Below are 25455 nucleotides of genomic sequence, written 5' to 3'. Positions count from 1 at the left end.
CTGATTAATCTGATCAGCTCTTCTGAGTGTTAGTAGATGATTCATTAAGGGTCACTTACAGAGATTTCAAGAAAAACAAGTTCAATGCCATGAAGTTCGATATCAGCACTAGAAGATATAAAGTCCAGTAAAATTAAATAAATAAATAAATGATGAAAACTTATGTTCAAGTACCAGTTGTAATGAATGAAGAGCTTCCAATTGTATGACTGCAAAATCAAGCCATGTGGAAAAGGTATAGTGTTTAGAATCATAGAAACATCAAATCATTTAGGTTGAAAAAGACCCTTAATATTAAGTTCAACCATTAATGGAACACTACCATGTCCACCACTAAAGTAGGTCTCCACATGCCATGACCACATTTGAACTGAAGAACTTCATTCCTTGACTATGAAATTAACTCCCATTCTCTACATATTCCCTCACTCTCCAAATCTGAGAAACACTCCAATATTGAGGATCAATGGCAAAGAGATATAAAGACTACCTTGTCATCTGCTAGACATGACACTTCAGACCATTTCTGCCCAGCATGTATTCAATCCTATTTTCTTAGCACAGTAGAAAATTGAGCCAGATGAGAATGACAAAACTGTCTATAAATTCACTCCTTTCAAAGCTGCAAGCTCTACTGAAAAAGACATATTTCTTTGCGCTCTGGGACATAATGTAGGTAGGAATAAAACAACAACAGCAACAAAATGCATGGCGATATAATGTTTTCCAAGTATTGCACAAGGTTAGGGAATTGTGTGTGTGTGTGTGTGTTTAAAAGGAAAGACAAATGAATCTTCACTGGGAGGAGTTTTGTTTAGCAGAAAAGTCATAAAATATTGGGTGAATGAAAAGGATCAGCTTCAATTATGTTTTCTTTCCTTGGTGACTGTATTTCTTTGATTTCAAGCATTATCTGGGGTTGACACATGATATGAGGAGCTCATTTGTTCCTTCCAAGCGATATCTTTCCTCCTCTCCTGTGAGAGATGCTGTACAGACTGGGTTCAAGGCAGTCACCCTGCCAAAGATATGGCAGGAAAGGGGCTGCTTATTTACCATTTAAAATACAAAGGCTATGCTTCCTTCTTAAGCAAAAAACAATTGATCACCAATAGTGAGTAAACAATGTTTAGCCACAGCACACAGACCTCGAGGGATTTATGAGCAGCTACAAGCTCACCTCTTGACTTCAGTTGGAAGCTGGGCTGTTTCTCTGAGTTGCAGACTCTGACCGGTAATGTCCTGTGCAAATGAATTTAGAGATTTTTCTCAGCTTGTATTCATATTCTACAAAAGGAAAATATCCCCCAATTGCACCTACTTGTAGCTGAATTATCGACTTCAGCTTTGAAGTGCAAATGAGCTGAATGAAAACACACTTAGACTGCAACATAGGAGCTATTTCTACTAGCTGATTTATGGTGCATTAACTGTCTGGTAAGGAAAGTCTTCTGTTGCTATGGATTTGTAATCCCCAGGTCCAATTATCCTGAAGATGAAGGCAAAATGCCATCCGCTATATGAGGCAATCAATAGTGGTCATTTCTTAAAATTCTTTACTTCCTCTTTTTTTCCAGCAATCCAGGTTACAGGGTCTTCCATAAATTGCTCTTTCATAGTTTATCAGCCCTGCTGTTTTTAAAAGCCAGACTTACGGACTATGGTTACAAAAATAAACTACAAACAACCTTTCAGCAGGTTAAAACTATCAGTATTTATGGTGAATGCAAACTCCTTTAGAAACTTCTAATCACCATAATCAGCCTATATAAAAGTAATCTCCAACTAAATAAATATTCCAGGAAGAGAAGATAAAGAGAATTTTTATATGAACTCCCCGCTCCCACTCAAAAAAAAAAAAAAAAAAAAAAAAAAAAGCCTAATTATTGAAGTCCCAAATGTTTTAATGACCTTTTATAAAATAATTAATTAAATACCTGAAGTCACACCCTATGAAAAATTCAAGCCCCCAGTTCTCGTGCCAGTGTTCGCTAAAGGGCATTACGTCTTCATGTAATACAATGTAATCTGAAAGAAAAGAGGTGCCCTCTTATTTTCCAAAGCATCTCATCCTCATTTTGTCTTTTGTCACCAGACATTTGCCTCTGTAGAAAACTTTCTTGTCCCTCTCACCATTTTTCTCGCATAATATTAACTCTTTTGGACACTTCTCAAAACATCTGACATGGACACAGTGTTCAGTTTATTTAATAAATACTGTATATCCTTAGAAAACATTGGATGCTGCACGGTCACTTTGTTGTGTGTGTGTATTTCTATTTCTATCTAATAAAGCAAGCTATTTCTCTCATTTTAGATATAGCTAAATAAAGATACAACAACTCTAATTCATGCCGTAGACATATGCTTGTAAGGTGAATATCTTCACCAGAGGAAGAAACCCTCAGCATTTATAACCAATGGAGATCTAACTGGATCTAATAGGCACTGGAGTTCAGAATGGGGTCCCTCTCATCCTCTAATGCATGTCTTATCATGTCAAATATATAATGTATGCCCTTCCCAAATTACTCTTTTAATCTGTTAAGTATTTAAACAATGAGGAATGGATGCCTGCAATCGTGGTATCTACCTTGTACTTATCTGAAATTAGGTAAAAATTAATCCCAGTCTTTGTGCCGAAAGGAAGACAGCTACAACTCAAAAATCACAGTGAACATTCATTCTACTTTCTGAAGCAATATCAGTGTCATGGTTGGATGATAAACTACCAAGGGGTCTCAGCCTCTTGAAAGACACTATTCTCCTTTCAAAGACGATTTGAGATAATAAAATGGTCATAACCTCCATTATTGAAATTTAAACAGGTGAGATTACTGTGCTATCTAGAAAGAGAAATAATTGTACGTAATTTGGGTGACAATTTAAGTTATTCTGATCTTTTCCAGAAATGGAAATGACCTGTGTTTGTTGGAAACTAGATAAATCAGTGCCATACATCACACTAAATTTTATCTGTCCTAGTTCTATACGGGATTCTTTAGAAACTTTGTAGAGCATGAATTCAGGAGGAAGCACTGGATAACTAAATATCTTTTTCTAAAATTGTTTTATTTTTTATTCTATCAGCCAAGGTACATTGAAAGCTCTCATTAACGTAACATGGAAATTTCTTAAATTTATTAACACACATAACTCATTTATGAACTAAGGAAAAATCTACTTTACAAAGTGAAAACTATGGCTCAGAATAACTGCGGCTATTTATCCAAGGTCGTCCAGGAGATCTGGACTTGCTTCTGGCATCAAATTCTGCTGTCCTGACCCATTCCAGTTGCGACCGCCCTCATATTTAAAGAGTCACCCAAGAATCACAGGGATATGTGAAATTCAAATTTTTATAAGTGATTTTTACATTGCCTTTGAAAATATATTATTCTGTTTGGGATCAGTCCAGAACAAATTATGTAGGTACAACAGAAAAACAGCTATCCCATTTCCAGGAGATTTTTTTTATCTACACTGCTCTGTAAAGCTTTTGCCTAACTTCAAAGTTCAGATGTTACTTTGTAAAGGCAGAATTAATTTTCTTGATTGCTAATCCATCACCACTAAGTATGATGCATATGGTATCAAACATAGGTATTTCTGCTATCATTAATCGTGGCACATTGTCACAACCGATAAGGAAATGCAATATGAGAACAAGAAAACAGTCACTGGATTTGGCAGCTTATCCTTGTTTTTCTAGCAACCATGGCAGGTACCAACCGAAACCCTTAACTCAGGAGGGTGACTGTGTGAATAAATGAGGAAAAGAAACTCAGGACTTGGAGAGCATCAATCATTCAGCTGTGTTGTCTCACACTCAGTTTGCAGTGCTGTTGTTCAGTGAAAGATAAAGACGGATAGGCCTGAAGGAAAAAAAAAAAAAAAAAAAGAGTTCTGTAAAATATCCTAATGCTGAGGAGTGAAGGTGTAACTTCTGGTCCTGAGGATTTTGCTAGAGAAAAGGAGAGGCAGTGACACAGAGGATGAGAGAAGGAAGTTAACATGTGCTTGATAAAAGAGAAATCAAATAAGGAACCATGGTTTAAATGGTAGATAAAGTACAGCTGAAGTGATAAGCATCATATGAGAGACAGGAAAGGAAATTAACAAAACATAAGTTAGTAGGGTAAAAAATATCTGGGTCCAAGTCCAACTGTAGGTAAAAATACTCAGGTCGGGAGGAAAAGAATGAGCTGTTTCATTTTTCCAGAAAGTAAATCCTAGCATAAGGGGCTGGGTATGGCTTTGGAAAAAGATTTGGTCTTCTTTTTCAGTTTCCTTTATAGGGAGAGAATAGAATCACTGAAATAACTGTAAATTACAGATTAAATCATTTTATCATTAAATAGTAAGTCAATACAGATGGATCCTTCTGAGATTGTATAGATGTTCTCCAGAGTATACTCATGCCATAGCAAGCTTATAGCAACCAGCAAGCAACCAACAGAGAGATAAGCAGGTCAATCCTCTGTTTTAAAACCAGTAGAAGCTATAACGATTATTTTTGTTGACCTCCAGAGTAAAGCAGACCTAGACCAGCACAAGCATTTCTTCATCAGATGAAGAATTCATGCTTAAAAGTTTCTGGGCAGCGCTGCAGCTCATATAACACCTTAGGGAGGGTCTCACTTCTTCACTTGTGTATCTCAAAATGATTCTGAAATCTTCTCTGGCCCCTAATTTAACATGCTGGTTGGGAGAAGAGAAAAAAAATAAAAAAAAAAAATAAAAAAGAGAAAAAAAAAGAGAAAAAAAAAAAAGATATATATTTTATTAGATTGCTTGTCTTTGTAGTTTGCCAGATGATAGGCCTCCAGAGGATACACAGGGATGTGGAACTGAGACAGGGGATTTGCCTGACTCTCCCAGTTTACTGTTGATTTTGGTCTTTTCCTTTAGGTTTTACTTATTTTTCTTTCTAAAAGTGGACTTCTTAAATCGATCCCTGACTTTTCAGTAAAAAACAGAAACAGACTTTAGGAAAATACTTGTTCCATTCTACATTGCACTCTATTCTGCTTTTCTCATCTCTGTATATCGAAGGGGCAAATTGCAGGTCTCTGCACTGGTGACTTCCAGAGTGTATTTCCCACTCTCCTCATAGGACCTCTGTTTCTTATTTCTCTGTTAGTTAATGCTAAACTATTTTGCTATTACAAATCATTCATGCTCATCCTTCTGTAACTTTATGAATCTTCAGCTGTTTCATATATCTTTATTTAAGTAAGCTAAAAATAGCTGTTCTGGGATCAGGAAGTAAAATGGATGCTATAATCATAGAAACATAGAATCATAGAATATCCCAAGTTGGAAGGGACCCATAAGGATCATCAAGTCCAACTCCTGGCACCACACAGGTCTACCCAGAAGTTTAGACCATGTGACTAAGTGCACAGTCCAATCGCTTCTTAAATTCAGACAGGCTTGGTGCAGCGACTACTTCACTGGGGAGCCCGTTCCATTGTGCAACCACCCTCTCGGTGGAGACATCTTCCTGATGTCCAGCCTAAACTTCCCCTGCCTCAGCTTAACACTGTTCCCGCGGGTCCTATCACTGGCGATTACGGAGAATAGGTCACCTGCCTCTCCACTCCCCCTCGTGAGGAAGTTGTAGACCGCGATGAGGTTCCCCCCTCAGCCTCCTCTTCTCCAGGCTGAACAGACCAAGTGACCTCAGCCGCTCCTCATATGTCTTCCCCTCTAGGCCCTTCACCATCTTCGTCACCTTCCTCTGGACACTCTCCAACAGTTTAATGTCCTTCTTGTACTGTGGTGTCCAGAACTGCACACAGTACTTGAGGTGAGGCTACACCAGCGCAGAGTAGAGCGGGACAATCACTTCCCTCGACCGACTAGCAATGCTATGCTTGATGCATCCCAGGATATAGTTGGCCCTCCTGGCTGCCAGGGCACACTGCTGGCTCATATTCAACCTGCTGTCAACCACAACCCCCAGATCCCTCTCTGCAGGGCTGCTCTCCAGAGTCTCGTCGCCCAGTCTGTACGTATAGCCAGGGTTGCCCTGTCCCAGGTGCAGGACCCAGCACTTACTTTTGTTAAACTTCATGTGGCTGGTGATCACCCAGCGATCTGTCCAGATCTCTCTGCAAGGCCTTTCCATCCCCATCTGAGTCTACAACTCCTCCAAGTTTGGTGTCATCGGCAAATTTGCTCAAAACACCTTCCGGTCCTACATCCAAATCGTGTATAAAAACATTGAAGAGGACTGGCCCTAAAATGGAGCCTTGGGAGACCCCACTAGTGACCATCCACCAGCCAGATTTGGCCCCATTTACCACAACTCTTTGAACTCTACCCGTCAACCAATTGCTCACCCATCGTATGATGTTTTTGTTTAGCCGTATTCTGGACTTTTTGTCCAGTAGGATCCTACCGGAAACCATGTCAAAAGCTTTGCTGAAGTTCAAAAAGATCACATCAGCTAGTTTCCTTTGATCAACTAGATGGGTGATCTTTTCATAAAAAGAAAACAAATTTGTTAGGCAGGACCTACCTCTTGTGAACCCATGTTGGCTAGTACCAATGACTGCATTGTCCCCCAGGTGCGCTTCAATAACTTCAAGGATCATCCTCTCCACAATTTTACCAGGCACTGACATGAGACTGACAGGCCCGTAGTTGCTAGGGTCTTCTTTCGTACCCTTTTTGAAAATTGGCACAACATTTGCCAGCTTCCAGTCTACTGGGACCTCTCCAGCTTCCCAAGATCGTTGAAAAGTAATTGAGAGAGGTCCCATGATGACGTCAGCCAGCTCTTTAAGCACCCTGGGATGGATCCCATCTGGACCCATGGACTTGTAGTGATCAGGTGGATCAGCAAATCCCGCACACATTCAGGGTTGGTTGGGTGTTTGTCATTCCCACCGTCATGGTCCTGCAGCTCAGGGCACCCTGGGTCCCGAAGCCCAGCATCAGTGTTGAAGACAGAGGTGAAGAAGGCATTAAACGTCTCTGCTTTGCCTGTGTCATTGTCTGTGAGGAGACCTTCCCCATCTAGTAGCGGACCTATGTTTTCTTTGGTTCTCCCTTTTCTGTTCACATATCTAAATAAAACTTTTTTATTGTCTCCCACAGACATGGCCAGCTTCAACTCTAGTTGGGCTTTGGCCACACAAATTTTCTCCCTACAAACATGAACAGCCTCCCAGTATTCCTTCCTTGTCGCCTGACACTCCTTCCAGCAGCCGTACACTTTCTTTTTTCGCCTAAGCTCCAGTAGAAGATCCCTGGTCAGCCAGGCCAGCCTTCTGCCCCACCTGCCTGACTTCCGATATTTTGGAATTGCCTGATCCTGTGCTTTTAGGAGGCAGAGGTTAAAGATTGACCAGCACAGGTGGACGCCAGTGCCTTCAAAAGCAGTTTCCCAGGGGACCTTGCTGACTAGTTCCCTGAGCAGCCTGAAGTCTGCTTTCCCCATATCCAGGGCTGAAGTTTTGGTGGCAGTTTTCCTTCTGTCACCATAAATTCTAAACTCAACCACTTCATGGTCACTGTGACTGAGATGGCCACCAATTGCCACGTCTCCCACAAGACCCTCGCTGTTCTCCAGCAACAGATCTAGGAGGGCACCTTTCCTAGTTGGCTCCCTTAGCACCTGCACCAAGAAGTTATCATCTAGGTGCTTTATGAACCTCCTGGACTTGCTCATGTCAGCCATGTGGTGATCCCCGTTGACATCTGGCAAGTCGAAATCCCCCATAAGGACAAGGGGAGTTGATCTCGAGGCATTTAGTTCTGCAAAGAATAATTCATCAGCGTTGTCGTCCTGGCCAGGTGGTCTGTAATAGACTCCCACAACGACATCCCCTTTATTTGTTCACCCTTAATCCTTACCCAGAGGCTCTCAGCTTTGCCATCACCAACTTGAAGTTCCACATAGTCCAGCCCATGCTTCACATACATCGCCACCCCGCCACCTCGCCTACCCTGCCTGTCCCTCCTGAAGAGCCTGTAACCATCTATTGCAAGACACCAGCCACAGGACTCATCCCACCAGGTTTCGCTTATGCCAATGATGTCGTAGCTGTGGGACTGGGCCAAGACTTCTAGGTCACCCATTTTATTCCTCATATTGCGTTCGTTTGTGTAGAAACACTTTAAATGCACCTCCATACATGCAGCACCTTGTGGAGCCGACTGAAGGACCTCACTAGCACACAGTCCCTCTGATTCTAGCACACCATCCCTTAGCTCATCACTGCTGTGCCTGGTTTTATCCCTTTCCACCTTCAACTCTAGTTTAAAGCCCTATCCATCAGCCCTGCCAACTCCTGAGCAAAACTCCTTACCCCTCTCTGAGAGAGGCGCATCCCATCTGGTGCCAGGAGGCCCGGCGTCGCATAGATCTTCCCGTGATCGAAAAACCCGAAGTTCTGCCGGCTGCACCAGTCCTGAAGCCACGTGTTAATGTGATGAGTCTGCTTGTCAGCATTGATCCCCCCCTAATAGTGCTTAGGGCTGTAATAATAATAGAACAACCATCAAAATAACAATAAACAATGACAAAATTGATAAATAATAATAACCATTCTTTTTACAATGTAAAATACACTAAATATACAGTAAATGATATTATAAACATATATGATATATAACATGATGCATTTTACACATTTTCTGTAGTATTTTATTGAACTCAAGCATTTTTTCATAGACTCTTTTTACTTATATATGTATGCATGTATGTATACATGCATAAGTAAATGTGTAATATGTACATATAGCTAGATTTGATTGCAGAAACTGAAACATATTTAAATATCATTAAATTTACATGGGTTACCTTTTAAAATCCAACATTACCTTCTGGATCTCTCATACATGTTCGGGAGCAAATGAATACCTTTAGTAATGTCAGAAACATATCCAACAGGATACCCACTTACTATTCCATTGTAACACATTCTTCTCCACTGAGGAGTTTAGCGCTGAAGGTACTGGTGCTGTACATGTTTCACCTGATTTGAAACTGGAATGGTCTGCAAGGTCCAGTATTGAGACCAATATTGAAGGTAGCACAGGAAATCCCAAACACAATGTGCATTTTCTTTAGCACAATGTTTTGCCTATACTTAGGGCTAACAGATAACCACACAAAAGGAGAAGCATCAGGAAAAGTTTTTATGTTTGCTAAATTGATGCTGCTGTACATAATGTGACGTAAGTCTCCTTTCACAGATAATGTGAAATGGACAGAGCAGAGGGGCTTCAGTGGTCTAATCTGAATAAATTGCAGACTCTGTGAAGGGCTTAGCAAAGTGATAAACAGAACAAAACAAAGAAGACACTTTTGGGGTAAAATCACAAGCAGCAAATTGAGGGCCTGGTATTTTTGAAATAGATGTGAAGTTTTTCATTGACTTCTGCAGGTTTGGATCAAGCTAACAGCAGGGAAGAATAATTTCACTGAATGTGCTGAAGAAATTCAGAGAGAAGAGAATGAGCTTCACTGGCACACGACCACTGGCTCTGGAGGTGACCCCCCCTCAGCTCTCACAAAAAGATGAATAGGGATGATTGCGGGAGGCCAAGGCTACAATTTCAGAATGACCCTGTAAACCAAACCTTCTGCTAGCCTCATGTGTTACGTACATGAAGTAGTTAAAAAAATGCAGATACGCAACAAAACAGCTTCTTGTTTAAATTCAATATTTTACAGTATTAAAAAAAAATAAAAAGAATATAGAGCAAAGTACTGTCTTTAATGCATACTAATTAAAGTGGGAAATTACTAAACATGAATTCACTTACCACTTCATTTACCATGTTACATTATATATCTGGTAACCTTTATATTCAATAATAAAATCTGTGACTAATTCTTAAAATAAACTCTAAAAACAGAGCAGTTCTTGCTGAAATCTAGCTTATGCCAGAGAAGCGAGGTAGTAGAAACAGTTTCCAAGTGATTTTGGTACATATGAAATCCTGTGGGCTTGATCCATGGCTGGTGTAAATGGCCATATTTCTTGTGACTTCAAATGAATTATTACCACTAGATATTTGTTTTTGCATGTTTGTTTGTTTGTTTGTTTTTCCCTTGGTTCTGTGAGTTGGTTCTATGAGTTGTTTTTTTTTTGTTTGTTGTTGTTGTTGTTTCTGTGTTTTTTTTTTTATTTTGTTTTGTTTTTCCAGACAGAACACTACTTCAAAATAAAAATATTTAAATCTGTTTGAAAATCCATTGTATAGCTGTATGTTAAGGCCTTAAAATAGAGAATTTCCGGATTATTTGTATATGCTTCGAGCATGGAAGAGCAAGAGTCTGTATAAGGTTCTTCCCAATATTTTGGAAGAGCATGCTGGATTGTTGTTGCAGGTACGAGGGGATGAAAAGGGATTTCATAATTCTCCATCCTCTCCTAAGTGAATTTGTCCCTTCCCTGATGTATGAGGGTTAGACTTAGGCATTTAAATGCTCTCTCTTTACTGCAAAGAGGAATATTTTTGTTCTAGACAAGCTGTTGTCTCACCTCCCTCACCTTTGCTGTTGTCAGAAGTCCGTCCCTTTCCCTTTGGGGTACCCACCAAAACCTGTCCCACTTCACAAGCAATACTCTTCTTGCATTGCAAAGTGTGTTTATGATAGGGTAGAAGGCACAAAAGAAATGACAAAATAAGACAAATTGTAAACAAATGTGACAAGCTGAATAGAAAATGAGAAAAGCAGGTGCAGAGCTAGCATGGCCTTGCATGAATATTGCTCACAGCAGAGCTGAGAATATATCAGATCTTCTCAGATTTTTTTTCCCCACCTTTTTTCTTCCCTCACACCTCAAAGGCATGAAAACTGTGTAGCTTACTCATCAGCAAAGATTGTATCCAGTGTTTGTATGCCACATAGACCTTCTTCGTCCAGGAGAAAAACAGGATTTAAGACCATAAATCAACATAACCGAGCACTTATTTGAATATATATGTATCTTTGCAGTATTCTTCCAGCATATTTTTGATGTACCAGCAGTTCTCTTTGTTTCCAAAGACCAAACAGGTCCATCATCATCCTTCTAGGATACTCCTTGGTTGTCCTAAGGTAATAGGAGAGCACAGTTGAATTAGATATTGAATTTTCTCTGAATTTCCTCCTCCTTTATTTGTGCAAAATGTTCTTTGACTGTTTTAAGCTCTAACTCATCTCCTTTGGAGTTAAAATTGGGGATATGTGAATGTTTTCCATTTGGGAGATTTTTTTTTTCACCATTATATTTACATTTTAATTGTATAAGGAGAAAGAGGATGTGCAGCCCCTTTCTTAAAGTCCAAGTCAAATTCCTACAAGAATTTCTATGTGAATGAATTTCTCTGACATGCATTTTTTCTATAAACATTCAAGACACAGAGGTTTCCTGCCAGGAATACGTTTATCAAACATTTATCACAATTAGCAGTAGTAGTTTTAAAGATGCAAATATTTTCAGATAAATGTGGTTGCTCTTTTACCCAGTCAAGAGAACTATATTAAGATTATGAAACTTCTCTAACCACTTGCAAATAAACATCCTTTTTAAACACCAGGAAAAAAAAAAGAAAAAAAAGAAAAAAAACATAGTATCTTCACTAACTTAATAATAAAAAATAAAATATAATAATAAAAGAAAAGGCAGAAAAGTCTGTCAAATCATTTCAGATAGCAAATAAATCTGAGAAGGCTGTGATCTGCTGGGAAATAGAAGGAAGCTAATTTGTCAGATAAATGATTTGTTGTGAATTGTTCTGTTATCTCTGTTCAAGGGGAATGAGCCTTGATTCAGGAAAGTGCTGAGCCAGTCCCGCTAGTTGCTAAAGAGTCTCAAGTCCTGTTGTGGGATAATATCCATTTCTTTCACATACAGAGTTATTTTGATGAGACGTAGCACAACGTCCAGTCCAGAGGAAAATAAATCTGCATTCTGTTCCCACATACACCATGGGTCTCCTGCATGACCTTGGGCAAATCACTTATCCTCTCTGGACAGCAGTTCCTCCATCTGGAAATTGGGCATGATACTATATTTTTAAAGCTCTTTTGGACCCAGGAAGAAAAATAGTTAGATGTTATTATTATTATTATTATTATATTTCACTGCTGACAGCTATTACTATGTATTTCACAATGACAGCTATCACAGCATGTATATTTCTGTAATGACAACTATCACAGCACGTATATTTCTGGGATGACAACTCCCATATTAGAGTGTGTATATTATTGGAATTAAAGCCATAACACCATATATTGCTCTAAAACTATAGAACTAATTGTCATATACTTTTCACAGATACACAGTGTGTTATTATATGTCATTGTATTGTACTTTTTGATTCATTATGTATGTATACGATATATATGTATATATAAAGTAAAATATATATTCCACTTTGTTTGACATAGAACAAATTGTCCTATTCTAACAAAGCACTCTTGTACAAAGCAATCTCTGGCAACAATGTGTAGAAATACATGTAATATGAAAGACGTTAAATGGTTAACAATTTGGCATGGCTGTATCAATGAAATCTTTCACAGCATATATTAGACAGTTAAACATTGCAATCTGCTCTTCACACTGATATCCAATAAGTAAAGGAAATGCCAACTTCAGTCAGAAGCTAAGGAGGATTTTTTTTTTCTTTGTTTTCTTGCCAAAATGTATATATATATTTAAAAGAGTATTTATTAAGTAGTCAGCAGAAGAAATCACATCCCTGTAAGATAAAAAGGGATTTTTTTCTCTCCTAGAAGTTCAGTTTATATTAGGATTAGATAATCACATTAGGATTATATCCAGCTGACTGCTAGATAGCAGAATGCGTGGTTATGTTTCAAATTAAAATTACTTATAGGTTTTTTGCGTAGTTTGTATTAATCTTTAAATAAATAAATAAGGAATTTTTAGTTATATATTTTTTTTTAATTACAAGATACATGTTTCAGCATCAGTTAGCAAATTAGTTGACTTGAAAACAGAACAAAGCAAGTTCCATGTTAAAGAAAGATTATATGATCCCACAAGAGAATGTCTTTATATTATGGAAAAGCTCAGAGTTGGAGCCCATTTCAGACCCATGTTTGCAGCTTGAACAAACATTTACAGTGTCCAAAATCCAGGTGAGAAATGTTCAGCAAAGTGAGGCTGACACTCCAGGTTTCCTGGGACCCTTAAATAAGATTAATGAGGTAGGGGAAAAAAAAAAAAAAAAGATTTTTTTTTTTTTTACTTTGAGTTGCCTAAAAGCATGAAATATGATCATTTTTAAGCCTAATTTCATTCATCCATGTTTAACAACATTGATTTTTTGTCCTTTCAGATCTGCAGAACAAGCTGGTTATTCAGACTTTCAAAACAGAACTTCTTCCAAATACCCAAGGTATTAATGTCATTTACTTTAATCTTAACAGGTCTGAAATCTATTTGAAAACTACATTCTCCGCCAATGTCTAGTTATTTTTGCTAATGACCTCCACTGTCTGAGGTACCAGTACTCCAATGCAATATTGAGCTCATGCCCAAGCAAGAGCTGTGACAGGATGAAGACTCTGAGATTCCATTTCCTGAAAAAGTCTGCATGCAGCTATGGTTTTCTATCTGAGAACCTGTGAAGCAGGCTACCTCTGTTAAGCAGCTTGGCTCATACCTTTGAAAGTAGTGTGAGACTTTGCTATCTGTTCCCACTTCTGCCTGTTGAAGACAGAATTATATGGTTATATGGCAGCAATACCACTTTAGTTGTGTGTACATGGGTGCTGCACTAGTGTTCCCAGTGATATCCTCCCAACATTGCCTCTTAAATATTGAAACCAATATAATTAACCAAATGACTGCCTTCTGCTCACAGATGCGAAGAAAAACCTGGCTGGATTGTGAAGAAAAGTATTACCCTTCCGTTGTACCCATAAGAAAAAAGCATGTTTCACCCAAGGCACTGACTTGTACTTTAGAATTAGTTCCAGAACCACTGCTAAGTCAAGTATTTTGAGATGCTAGTCCATGAATAATAATGCAAGAGAAGTACAATAATTAATAGAACATGAGGATATTCCCTAAAGAGCATGAGCAGCATTGCAAGAGGTATGAATGCCTCCCCTTTGAAATTTGTCTGCTACAGCCCCTTGAACTTTGATTTTGAAAGGTGGGAAAGAGGTAAAATGAATTACACTACATTAGCAATGTCAAGGAAGATGGAGCCCTTCCTTCTCTGGAGAAACAGCCTATAATTGTTAAATTCCCAGAATTCACCAGTGCACGTCAAGCTGGATTCACTCTTGTGTTCTGGCTGAGCGCAGGTGATGGTTTTCATTAGCCATTCTTTCTCTTGACCCTGATGTCATCATTGTTATTGTTATTTATTAATTTAAAGTGCCTCACTCTCCCTGGATTGGAGGCGTTTCATGCAAAACTCATAGCCACTAAGCAAACATTAGCATAATGGCAGCAAAACAAACTTTTCAAGAATGTTTTCTATCAATTTACCACTGACGGACTGACATCCCTGGAGGCTCAGGTCTGCTTAGTCTGCTAGCAATTACAACAGAAACAAGCTCCCATCACACACATCTCTTACCAGTCTGACTAACCTTGATCTGGAAAGGGCATTTTCTAGGGGTGAGAGGACGTCTTAACCTACTCATTACTTTTCTCGCCTTTTTAGACAGATGGAGGAAAATCATTCAGTTAGTGATGATCTTAGCAAGCAACAGTATATTAGCCAAAATGAACAGTAATTCAGGGTAGCAGGAGAAAGCAACACAGACACTGAAGTCATGAATTTCATGTTCTTCTTCATCCACTGGGGTACATGGTCTGGAGATACTCAATCGCTTATCAGATTTAAAGGGGGCATATTTTTCTAGGCTTTTGTCTTCTGTAGGGGAACAAGGGTGAAGGGAATTTCTGTGGCTTTATTTGTTTGTTTGGCAAATAGAGACTAACAGTTTTATACATGTCCCCTGTCATGCAATTACCACATCGGGAATGAGTAGGTACATTCCCTGGTTCATTTTGCTTTCTGTTTACTGTTCTTCTTTGAAGCAACCCTGAGAAAGTCTCATGTAAAGCTGAGATAAACCTAGACTACCTAAGGGCAGCTCTAATGGGGACCCATGCATGCCCTTGGAGAAGGAAGAAATGCAATAAGTGTGTTTCTCTTTCCTTTTGGTCTATGATTCATGAGTTTTACATCCAGCAACGTGGATGTCCTAATTCACAGTGTGGAAAGCCCTCATCCTATGGTTCTGTCAAAGACAAATTTGTGAATGCTCTTGAAGTTGTAGAGGAGCTACAATACCTTCCTAACTTTCATGTAGCAGGAAGCATGACTGCTGCTTCCAGTTTATTCTTAGACTTTAATTCACAAGCTCATCTGGAGTCATTACGCGTTGTAAGGGTATCAGAATCTCTTTAGTACTCTCTTTCAAATAATTCAATAGGGGAATTCACTCTCACTTAATTTACCTATGGCTTTAAAAAATATGCCTGATCTCTTCCAAGAGATTGGTTTGTCTCCAGTGTGTTTGCTACTACGACTGAGGCTGTGTATCAGGGCAGGTTGAGTAAGCTATCTATGAAGCTGCGTAAATACCTGGATACTCAGTTGTTCATGAGCACTCCTGTAAGTTCAGCCCACTTTACATTAAAGTCCTGTACATTTACATAAGATATCAAACAGAGAAAAATTCTCATCCGTGGATCTTGCAGTACGTTCTATAACAAAGTAATTCCCACTGAATTCTCTGCTAAGTCAATAAAAGGTAGATGCATAGAAACCTTTGCGTCTAGCAATCTCTATCTATCCAAGTTGAACCGTCTGCTAAATCCAAGGTAATGCTCAGACTGATGCTTCTGGGGCTATTAATTGTTTAAATTGCTCTAAGACTGCTATTAAGACGTTTGCTACTTGTGTGTGTGTGTGTGCGTTGGAGTTTGCAGCACATATTGATTGAAAACATATATATTTTTAAAAAATTATTCTCTTTTTCCTAAGTTCTCGCAGTCCTCAGTTCTCTCAGGTCCAGTACCAAGAAGTATCGAATGACAATCTCTATGTTTAAGAGAAGCAAAATTCCCATTTTGCCCATGGAGGAAGTAGGAAATATTAACACTTGGATTTGAACGTGCCCAGGCTGCTCCAGCAGCTTGGCAACCAGAAATATTATGCTGCCTAGAGAATCAGAGACCATGGAAAATAATTGTAAAGGTAAGTACTTGGTGCAAAGAAGGGTTATGTGGAGGCAGGATTGAAGAAATCTACATTAGGAGACCAGCTGTGCATTAGGTGTATAATACAATACAGAATGACATAAATTACCATAGCAAACAAGTGGACACTTAAGTAGTGGCACATAGGGAAATATGCATAAAAGAAAAGCTGGGATTCCAGGTACTGTTTGCTTTGTGGCTTTTTGTTTGTGGAGGTTTTTTTTACACACACACACACACAGACACACACACACACACACACACATCCTTCCCCTACACACACACACTAACATTTTAAAATAATAATAATCCACATCTCCAGTACTTCTTTTAGCCTATATTCTTTACCTCAGGCTTTTCTATTATGTTTTGTTGTTGTTGTTCTTGTTGTTGTTGTTGTTTTTTTCCCCTCAGTGCTGGCAGTAATGTGATGGTGGTGAAGTCAAAGTGTGTTAATGCAAACAGCCCTAGATCCTGACCTATTTAGAGGGGAAAAATCCCCATAATTTAAGATGAGACATTCCACCCCCTGGAGGCACTCAAATTATATCAAATACAAAGACAAAAATGGGGATGGTGATGACAAATCTCTGAGAGCCAAATAACTGACAAATTAAGGAAACTCAGTGATTGGTAACTATCTTGTAAAACTCAGAATGTTACTTAAATAAGGTAAATGCATAAATACTTTTGATATCCATGGAAACTGGAGGCATGCCTATATATAAATATAAATGCATATATATATATATATATATATGTAAAATATGTTTTATATATATATATCAGTGTAGAAATATCTTTGTATGTTTAGTTAATTAAGAGTTAACTTTTATCTAGCTGTAAACATATTAAATGATGTCTGCACCTTAGCTAATCTTCCTTTACAGTCAGTGAACAGAATTAGGTGCTTCACAGCATGTTTTAGATGCCTACTTTAAAATGAGAGGAATCATGCCTTGGACATGATTACTTCTCTCCATTTGCTATAAAGAGAGTATGTAGTGACTAGCTCAGATGAAAATGTCTGTTCTGTAAATATCTATTTAAAGTCCAATGAATCACACCTAAAATTCTGGATTCACGGGACTCCAAGTCCTTTGAATTCTTTGTATTAAAAACAAACCACTGCCTGATTTCCAGTTTTGCTGGATATGTCGTGCAAGACAGATTGGTATCCTCTTTATTCAATGTTCTCATGTTCGCCATTTTCTGAGAAAAAAAAAAAAAAGAAAAAGAAAAAATAGTGAATGAAATCTGTTAGCAGTCAATGGGCAGGACATCCTGCTTTCAATGCAGAATGTTAGGACACCCTCTGCTTGCCCAGATTAACATGCCCTGTGAATTGACAACATTATAAGCCATGAACCATTATCATTTGCTTGAAAGTTAGACTGCCTCTTCTGTGAGTATTTGTTTGAATTAGATATTGGAAAGGCAGGAGTAAAATTGGTGGTGATAAAATCTGTTTATAAAACTTTGCAAATTGTACCATTAGAGTTCCCTTTCATTATACCCAAATTATCTAATGGATAAGGGAATATGATGTGTTGGCTGAGATTAATTTTGAAGAAGGAAAATTATTTGAAACAAAACAAACAAACAAACAACAACAAATCTACTACACCATATACCTCACTACAAGAAAAAAAAATCCTTCTAGTGTATCAAAGTTAATTTTCATAGCTCGTGCTCTTGTTGCTCTTATTTTTTCATAAATCTTGAAAAGGTGGAAAAATTTAGAGTTATTTTTTATTGCTGATAGAAAAAAGAGCAATTCCAGATTTACATCCAACACAAACATAAAATATGTTATTCTTCATCCAAAGCTAGATAATTTTCCACGTAATACTAACCTTCTTAGTTTAGTCAAGCATTTTCCAGAGGGGTTAAATACATACCTATATCAGACCAATATAATATCATTTTTTAAATTCATAGTTATAAATATTTTAGATTTCTTTCTGCACTCAACTTGTTATGAGGGTTAACTGACCTTTTACAAAATTCCAGTGTCCTAGCTCACTAATTTAATGTTCATGTTTCTAACTCCGAGTCAAGCTTTGTCATACCAACCACAAATAAGTGTCATTTCATGGATTCCATTTCCATCTGAACTCTCTTAAAATAGCAAGTGGATAGAATATAGTTATTCAAGGCCCTATCAAGCCTTCTAAACAGGACTGAATTTCACTGTACCAGGAGGGTCCTAGTAGAAAATTCAAATGATAGAGAAGTGCTTATGGAGTTTGGAAATACACAAATAAAAAATGTGATAACTGGAGAATTAATGCATAGCTGGAAAATAGGCCAAGCCTGACCCACATCTGAAATGTCACATATATCAATTTCATGAAGCAAGCAGGCTGAAACTTGTATGTTTTGACTTTGTTCTCTCTCAAGCTGTTTAAAGAATAGTTTATTCAAGTCCGTTAAATATAATATATAAACATATATTATATAAATTAATATAATATATATATATAAATTATATAAATATAATAATAATAAATTAAAACTTTAAAGTGCTTGCTTAAAAAGTGCAATATAAATGAAAACAGACCTATTGACTGACATGAGGATTCCTTGATTAAATACTACAGAGTAGTAGAAATAGAATACATAGTCCTATTTTTTTAGCAAGTTTATAACTCTAGCAATACTATCTTAACTAAAAGACATAAATCCAAATTGTAATTCCAATAAAAGAAAATTAACTTCTGTGGATAAACAGAAGATGGTTTCTTCTCAATCAGTATGAAATAATAGATAATACTATAAGCTGACCAAGCAAAATAGGACAGGTAGTATTCAGTAGTGACTCTTATTCATATTTAAAGGGTACAAGGTCAAAGCTAAGATCTATGGTTTTAAGATAAAGGATTTCAATTTTACAGAAAATGTTTCTGCTATGAAATTAAAAAGGTAGGAGATAATGTTATCAAGAGAGATTCTGAAGTCTTTGTTGGACCCAAAAAGCAAAGTCCCTAAATCTCTATTGTGTATCATATTAGTGAGGATTTATGACTTTGGATGAATGGATCTATAGTCTATCAGAAGGAAAGGAATAAAAGGAACCAAAGCCAAGTTTGTGCAAGAAGAAGAGAGTAAGTGAGAAAGAATATTAAAGCAGCCAGTAATGGAAATCTATGAGAAATCTGGCCAGTGTTAGAGGTGAAATGATTAAGTCCCCTTCCAGACTGAAGCATCGTTCTCTTTCTTTCTCTTTCAAACTGTAATGTCCAGCTTGTTGGATACAACTGTTACAAGTTCATATTTCTTTCTGAGGCAAAAGAAGCTGAAAGCCTAAGAGAACATCTGAAAACAAGCTGTCCTGTGACAACCTGATAATGAGGCAGCCTGGGATATTCTTTGGAGTAGTCCTCTCAGACATAATGGCCATATAGGATGTGAAAAGTGCAGCCTCTCATCAATAGCAAAATTATTCACCATCTCTTTGCCCAGAATAATTGTGGTCAGTATCAGCTTTAACCAAGCAAACATCCATCAATATGTGGCTGTCCATATGTTTCTCTGCCCATCTATTCCTACATGTATATTTAAGACAGAAGAGCAGGTAGACACATGCGAGAGCAAGGGTTGGCAACTGGACCATTTCCTGATGTGTATGCAGATGTTCCCCTCTTCCTCCATCTACAAGCACGTGCATGTCTCTCTGAATACCTGATGTACCTTTATGGTCACTGCATACTCATTTGCCTATAAGTGTGGTGGCATTTTAGAAAGTTAGGACATACAGGATACAACATAAACCTTACAGAAGACTTGTTTCCTTCTGTAACTTCAGCTTAAGTCCTATGATATCAAAAATAACACTACACATCTATTGGTAGTATCTATCTATATGACAGTCATTCTGCAACAGAGATAAAACTAAAAATGTCTCCTTTTGATTCTTAAATTTAAAGACATCATTACACTTACACACATATATTCAGAGAGGAGGGGTTAAAGGAAAGATTATGTTCAGCCTTCCTCAGCTTTCAGCAGTGCAATGATCAGCTACACTGCTAATGAAAATTTTTATTGCTGCTGGTGGAGTAAAAGAAGAAGAGGTCCTGCTTGATTAAAACTGTGACATTTGATCTTGTATGTTTACCAAGTAAAACGTAGTAATCATAAATATGTTATTCCACGATGACGGCTCTACAGGCTCTCTTTAGACTGTGAGTGCCCTTTGAAAGCACTATGACAAGCTGCTAAAAGCACAAGTTTTCAACTGTGCCAGGCCCTGCATTGTGATTAATTGTTAAAGTCTATTAACCCCAGTAAAACAATAACAAATTGTGTCAAAAGAGGATCTGATTTTCAGCTATCATCTAAGACACCAGAGCTAAATCTGACCATTGTCCACCATAGACTTTGCTTCTTAAAATGGTCTAAAGTTCAAGGAACAGGAACTTAATTTTCAGCATTTATACAGAATCATTTTACCACTCAACCATATCACACATTATTTATAAAGGCCACCATCTTTCAATAAATAAATAAATAAATAAAATTACCTCGCTGCTTGCACCATTGCAAGAAGTTAGAGATAAAAAGTACTTTCTTCTCAGTTTGTTTGTTTGTTTCCTGTAAATTTCTTATTTTTTTTTCCTCTCTCTCTCTCTAAGGAAATATATTTCCACAGACCACTTATTTTTGAGTGTGGTGCCTCCTGCAATTTCCATGGCCTATGGGTTCATTGCCTGTGGAAGCCATATACCTGTAAGAATGGAAAAGGCAAGTTAATTTTATTTGCATCTTTGGAAAGCAGTGTCTTGTTTATTTTTTTTAAAACCTGGAGAAGGAAAAAAAAAAGTAAGGCTAGACACACCAGACTTCTTACCTCAATGATTGCCACAAATCACCTCCCCAAGCCTTTCTTAAGTACTGGATGGTCTACCTGGAGTCAAACAAGCTCACTCTGTGGATAAAATGGATCAGGAAAAGTTTACATCAATGAAATGATTTTGTTGATCATGGCTTTGCCTAATACTGTCATCAACAATAGTGTGATAAATGCTCTGACATTCCTTTTTCAGTCCTGCCAACTTCAGTAGATAAGCAGGTTGCTCTGTTTTAGAGAAATACATGGTTGCTGTATATACTAATTAGCCGTTGTCTTCAACTCTGTCAACTGTTCAACTCAGCGAGCGTCAACACACTTGTAAACAAATTCGTGTTCTTTTCGTATGGAACTCACACATTCAACACAGAGCGACTATGACTGAAACATGTCTAAACAATGCATCTACCAGCAGTACCCAAAGCTGAGCACCAGGTGCCTCTATCAGCTTTAGAAACCCCTGCGTCATACCACTTTTAACCTCACTACCCTATAGAATAACTACTTATACTTAAACTGATAAGCAACTTTGCAATTCCAATACAAAACAAATGAATAAATATCTCACTGCTAAATGAATAACTCCTCATACACTAAGCCAGTAAGTAAAATTGGTTACAATGTATGTATTTAAATTATAATATACAAATATACAAATGGAAGATAGACATCCATTGAGACCAGAGAATTGATTACACGGTTAATAAGTGGAATATTTATTTGTCATTATTTTTATTAACACTAACAGTTCTTTTGTGCTGCTTTCCTCTGTTCTGTTGTAAGATACAGTAAAGGCAGTGGCTTAATTTCCCTTCACTAACTCTCCCTCTGCCTCAAATTTCCCCCTGCATCCACCATTCTAATTTCTCCTGAATACCCTTGCTTAATAGAGTTTCAATTTAAAAAATAAGTGTTAAGCTGGGAAATGGATAAAAAAGGAAACCACTACATATAAGCATAAGAGTTCACTGTGCAGTATTAAAAGCAATAATAGTACTTTGCATTTAATTCCCTCCCTGTAAGGGGATTAAAACATTTCTAATTATTAATCAGTATTAAACAGTTTATAATTATCTCTGCAATAAGGTAATTATTAATCCACCCATTTTGCAGATAGTCTAAACCACAGACTATATAACTTTTCCAACACTGTACAAAAAGAGAGCCAAGAACAAGAAAGGTTATGTTCCATCCCTCTTGCTCCGGTTCTAACTCATGTAACACCACACAGTTATTGGGAAGAAATATTCCACCTACACGCTGCCTGGCACTAGAAAAGATGAAACTGTTAAGAAAATCATGTCAGTTTAGCTCAAAGAATGAAAATATGATCTTATGGAATACATGGTTTAAAAAAAAAAAAAAAGCATACACTTTCCAAGTCATTTTTACTTACAGTAGGTGTAATGTCTGTTGAAAAAAAGAAATCAAAAAAGCTCTTAATCTAAGGATTTTACACTTCCAGGAAGTCAATATGTTTTGTCATATATTTTAATTAATGGAATGTAATATATATACCAATAATACATAGATCTGCACCTAATAGTATAAATTCCTCTACTGAGGCTTCCTGCCTTACCTTTCTGCTTCCTTTCTTCTAAGTATCACAGGTTAGAAGAGTTGATTCTAACAGTTATTACATACAGGCAAGTGTTACATGCATAATTTCTACTGATGCAGAAGCATATCAAGATTACCTAATTTGCCCTCATCTCAGGGAGAACATGGGCATTATAGGATCTTCCTTCAACTCAATAAAAAACTTGGCATTTATCTTGATCTTAGATATCTACACTCTGCTACAAATGATAGTCTCATTCATTAATTCATTGCCTTCTTGAAAACAAATGATAGATCCAGAACCAGAGAAAAATAAAACTCATTTGCTTCTCTTTCAATCCATTCTTATACAATTAAAAGATGAGTGTAGGGGGAAATGTTTTGTTTGTTTGTTTTTCTCTATCTTTTTGGTTTTTGTTTGTTTGTTTGTTTGTTTTGTTTTCCTCATACAGAACAATATCTAGACTCATTCAAGAAGAAAATTAAGGCAGTAGAAGCAGAAAAATAAGAAAATGGAGCATACTGTAGGGTGAAAACATGTTCCTACCAGGAACTGAAATCATTAACACCTAATGAAGCAGCCCACAGTAAGTGTGGATGACCATTATCTAGCTGAATTAAAGCAGATGTCTTCTAAAAGCTCCAGTCTGCAACGGAGTTTAGGGAAAAATCCATCCATGAATGGATTCCCTGGCTATTTTATTAGAGGCATGGTGTGGCAGAAAGTTAAACATGATTTGCAATCATTTTCAGACTGCCAGTTAGCTGACATGATACTGACATAACCTAAGTAGTAATCTGGGGAGACTACCAGACAGTGACTAACAGCAAGGAGGAGTACGTCTGCTCTTGGAGGGGCTCCAAAATAAGTAAACATGAGGAGCAAGACAGCGAACTTGATGGGCTGAACCTATTTCTCTAAAATGCATGGAGAGGGATGCATATAGGATTAATCTGAGACTACTTGAAATCTCATTGATTTACCAAGCCACACCTCGGTATCTGTAGTCCTTCTCTTACCTTAAATAAGAATAACTAGAAAAGCTCTGTGCAGCCTTTAACTCAGTTGTTTTAGCTTTTTTATTTATTTATGTATGTATTTATTTATTTATTTATTATTTTTTTGGGTTATAATTGGTTCAGTTATGGATATATAAAAGGAAAAACTCTAAATGTCTTTATCTTTCCACAACACCATCTATTTTTCTATAGCAAAAAAATGTATTCTAAAAGCTACTGTTTTAACTCTATAAAAGGTGCTGGATTTTTTCATTGTCACAATTATTTGTATAAAAAAGGCCTGCTGTTGAGATATGTATAGAAAAAGCAGCAGTACTGAAAGTGATTTCCAACAGTTAGACTAACTCAAAGTCTTCCTCTCTTCCCATTAGTACTTATCAACCATATCAACCATATCAACCACTTATCAAACAGCATTTCTGTTTATCATGCTGACACATGGGACTGTGAAAGCAAGGACAAAGTGTGACCAGACATGTGGGTGCACAGCATCTTATCAATGCTTCATGTCAATTCTGACACATACAACACAGATTTCCCATTGCTGACCTAAGACACGGGAATTTGGTAATGGACACCATCAGTTTTAAGATGGTTTATGTTTCCCTTCCTCCGCTAATAGGCAAATAAGAATATCTTTCTGATATGCATGCTTTATTATGTAGCATGGAGGTCAGATGGATATAATGGCATAACTTCACTGAAATCAGCAGAGCTGATCTGATTTATATCAGGTAAAGGATGGACCAAATATTGTAAGCAAAACATTTTCAGGCAAATTAATGTCAAAAACTTAAAACTTGATTTGACTGTTTCTTTTTTCCCTTTGGTGTCTCATAGAAAGGAGAGCGAAGGATGACCTCTGGACCTCCAGTCCATAGAAACATGACTTTTTTTTCATCACTGTTTAGAATGATAAGCAGTAAAGCAGTAAAATTGTATACATACATACATATATATATATATATATATATAGTAAGAGAGGAAAGAAAAATGTCATTAACAAAATATTCCTTTGTGTACCCAAACTGTACAGTTCCATCCAGATTCACATCAGTTTATACAAAGGATAACTCACCCTAACTCACCTTTTGAGCTTCAGTTTCTTCACATGTAAAGTAGGGAAAGACACTGTTCTCTTTCATAGAATCACAGAATCACAGAATCAAAGGGGTTGGAAGGGACCTCAAGAGATCATCGCGTCCAACCCCCCTGCCAAAGCAGGTTCCTTAGAGCAGGCTGCCCAGGTAGGTGTCCAGACGGGCCTTGAATATCTCCAGAGAAGGAGACTCCACAACCTCCCTGGGCAGCCTGTTCCAGTGCTCTGTCACCCTTACCTTGAAGAAGTTCTTTCTCATGTTGGTGCAGAACTTCCTGTGCTCCATCTTGTGGCCATTACCCCTTGTCCTGTCCCCACAAACCACTGAAAAGAGGTTGGCCAAATCCCTCTGTCTCCCACACGATGGATGTTATGAGTTTTAAGTCTTAATTTTTTCAAGGCTGTTATAGATTAGTTGAAAGAGTCACCTAAATATGCACAGCATTATCCTTATGCTAAGTAACTACAGGATCAGTCCATGTTGTTTTTGAAATGACACAGATCACTGCACTTATTTATTCTCTCTACTATTGAGGCTGAATACTCCGTTAACAAAACTACAGTTTGTGCCTACAAACCGTCAGTGTGGACAGACAGAACCCCAGATGTCCAGGAAAGAGCAAAAGAATATTTTGCATTTTCCCTGGTGAGCAAGGTTAATGTGATCTTGGAAGAGTTCAGGAAAGTAGTATTAAAAATTTTTAGTGGAGTCTTTC

Source organism: Cygnus atratus, chromosome Z (genome assembly GCF_013377495.2).
Source record: "Cygnus atratus isolate AKBS03 ecotype Queensland, Australia chromosome Z, CAtr_DNAZoo_HiC_assembly, whole genome shotgun sequence".
NCBI lineage: Eukaryota > Metazoa > Chordata > Aves > Anseriformes > Anatidae > Cygnus > Cygnus atratus.
This window is presented reverse-complemented; position numbering follows the sequence as displayed.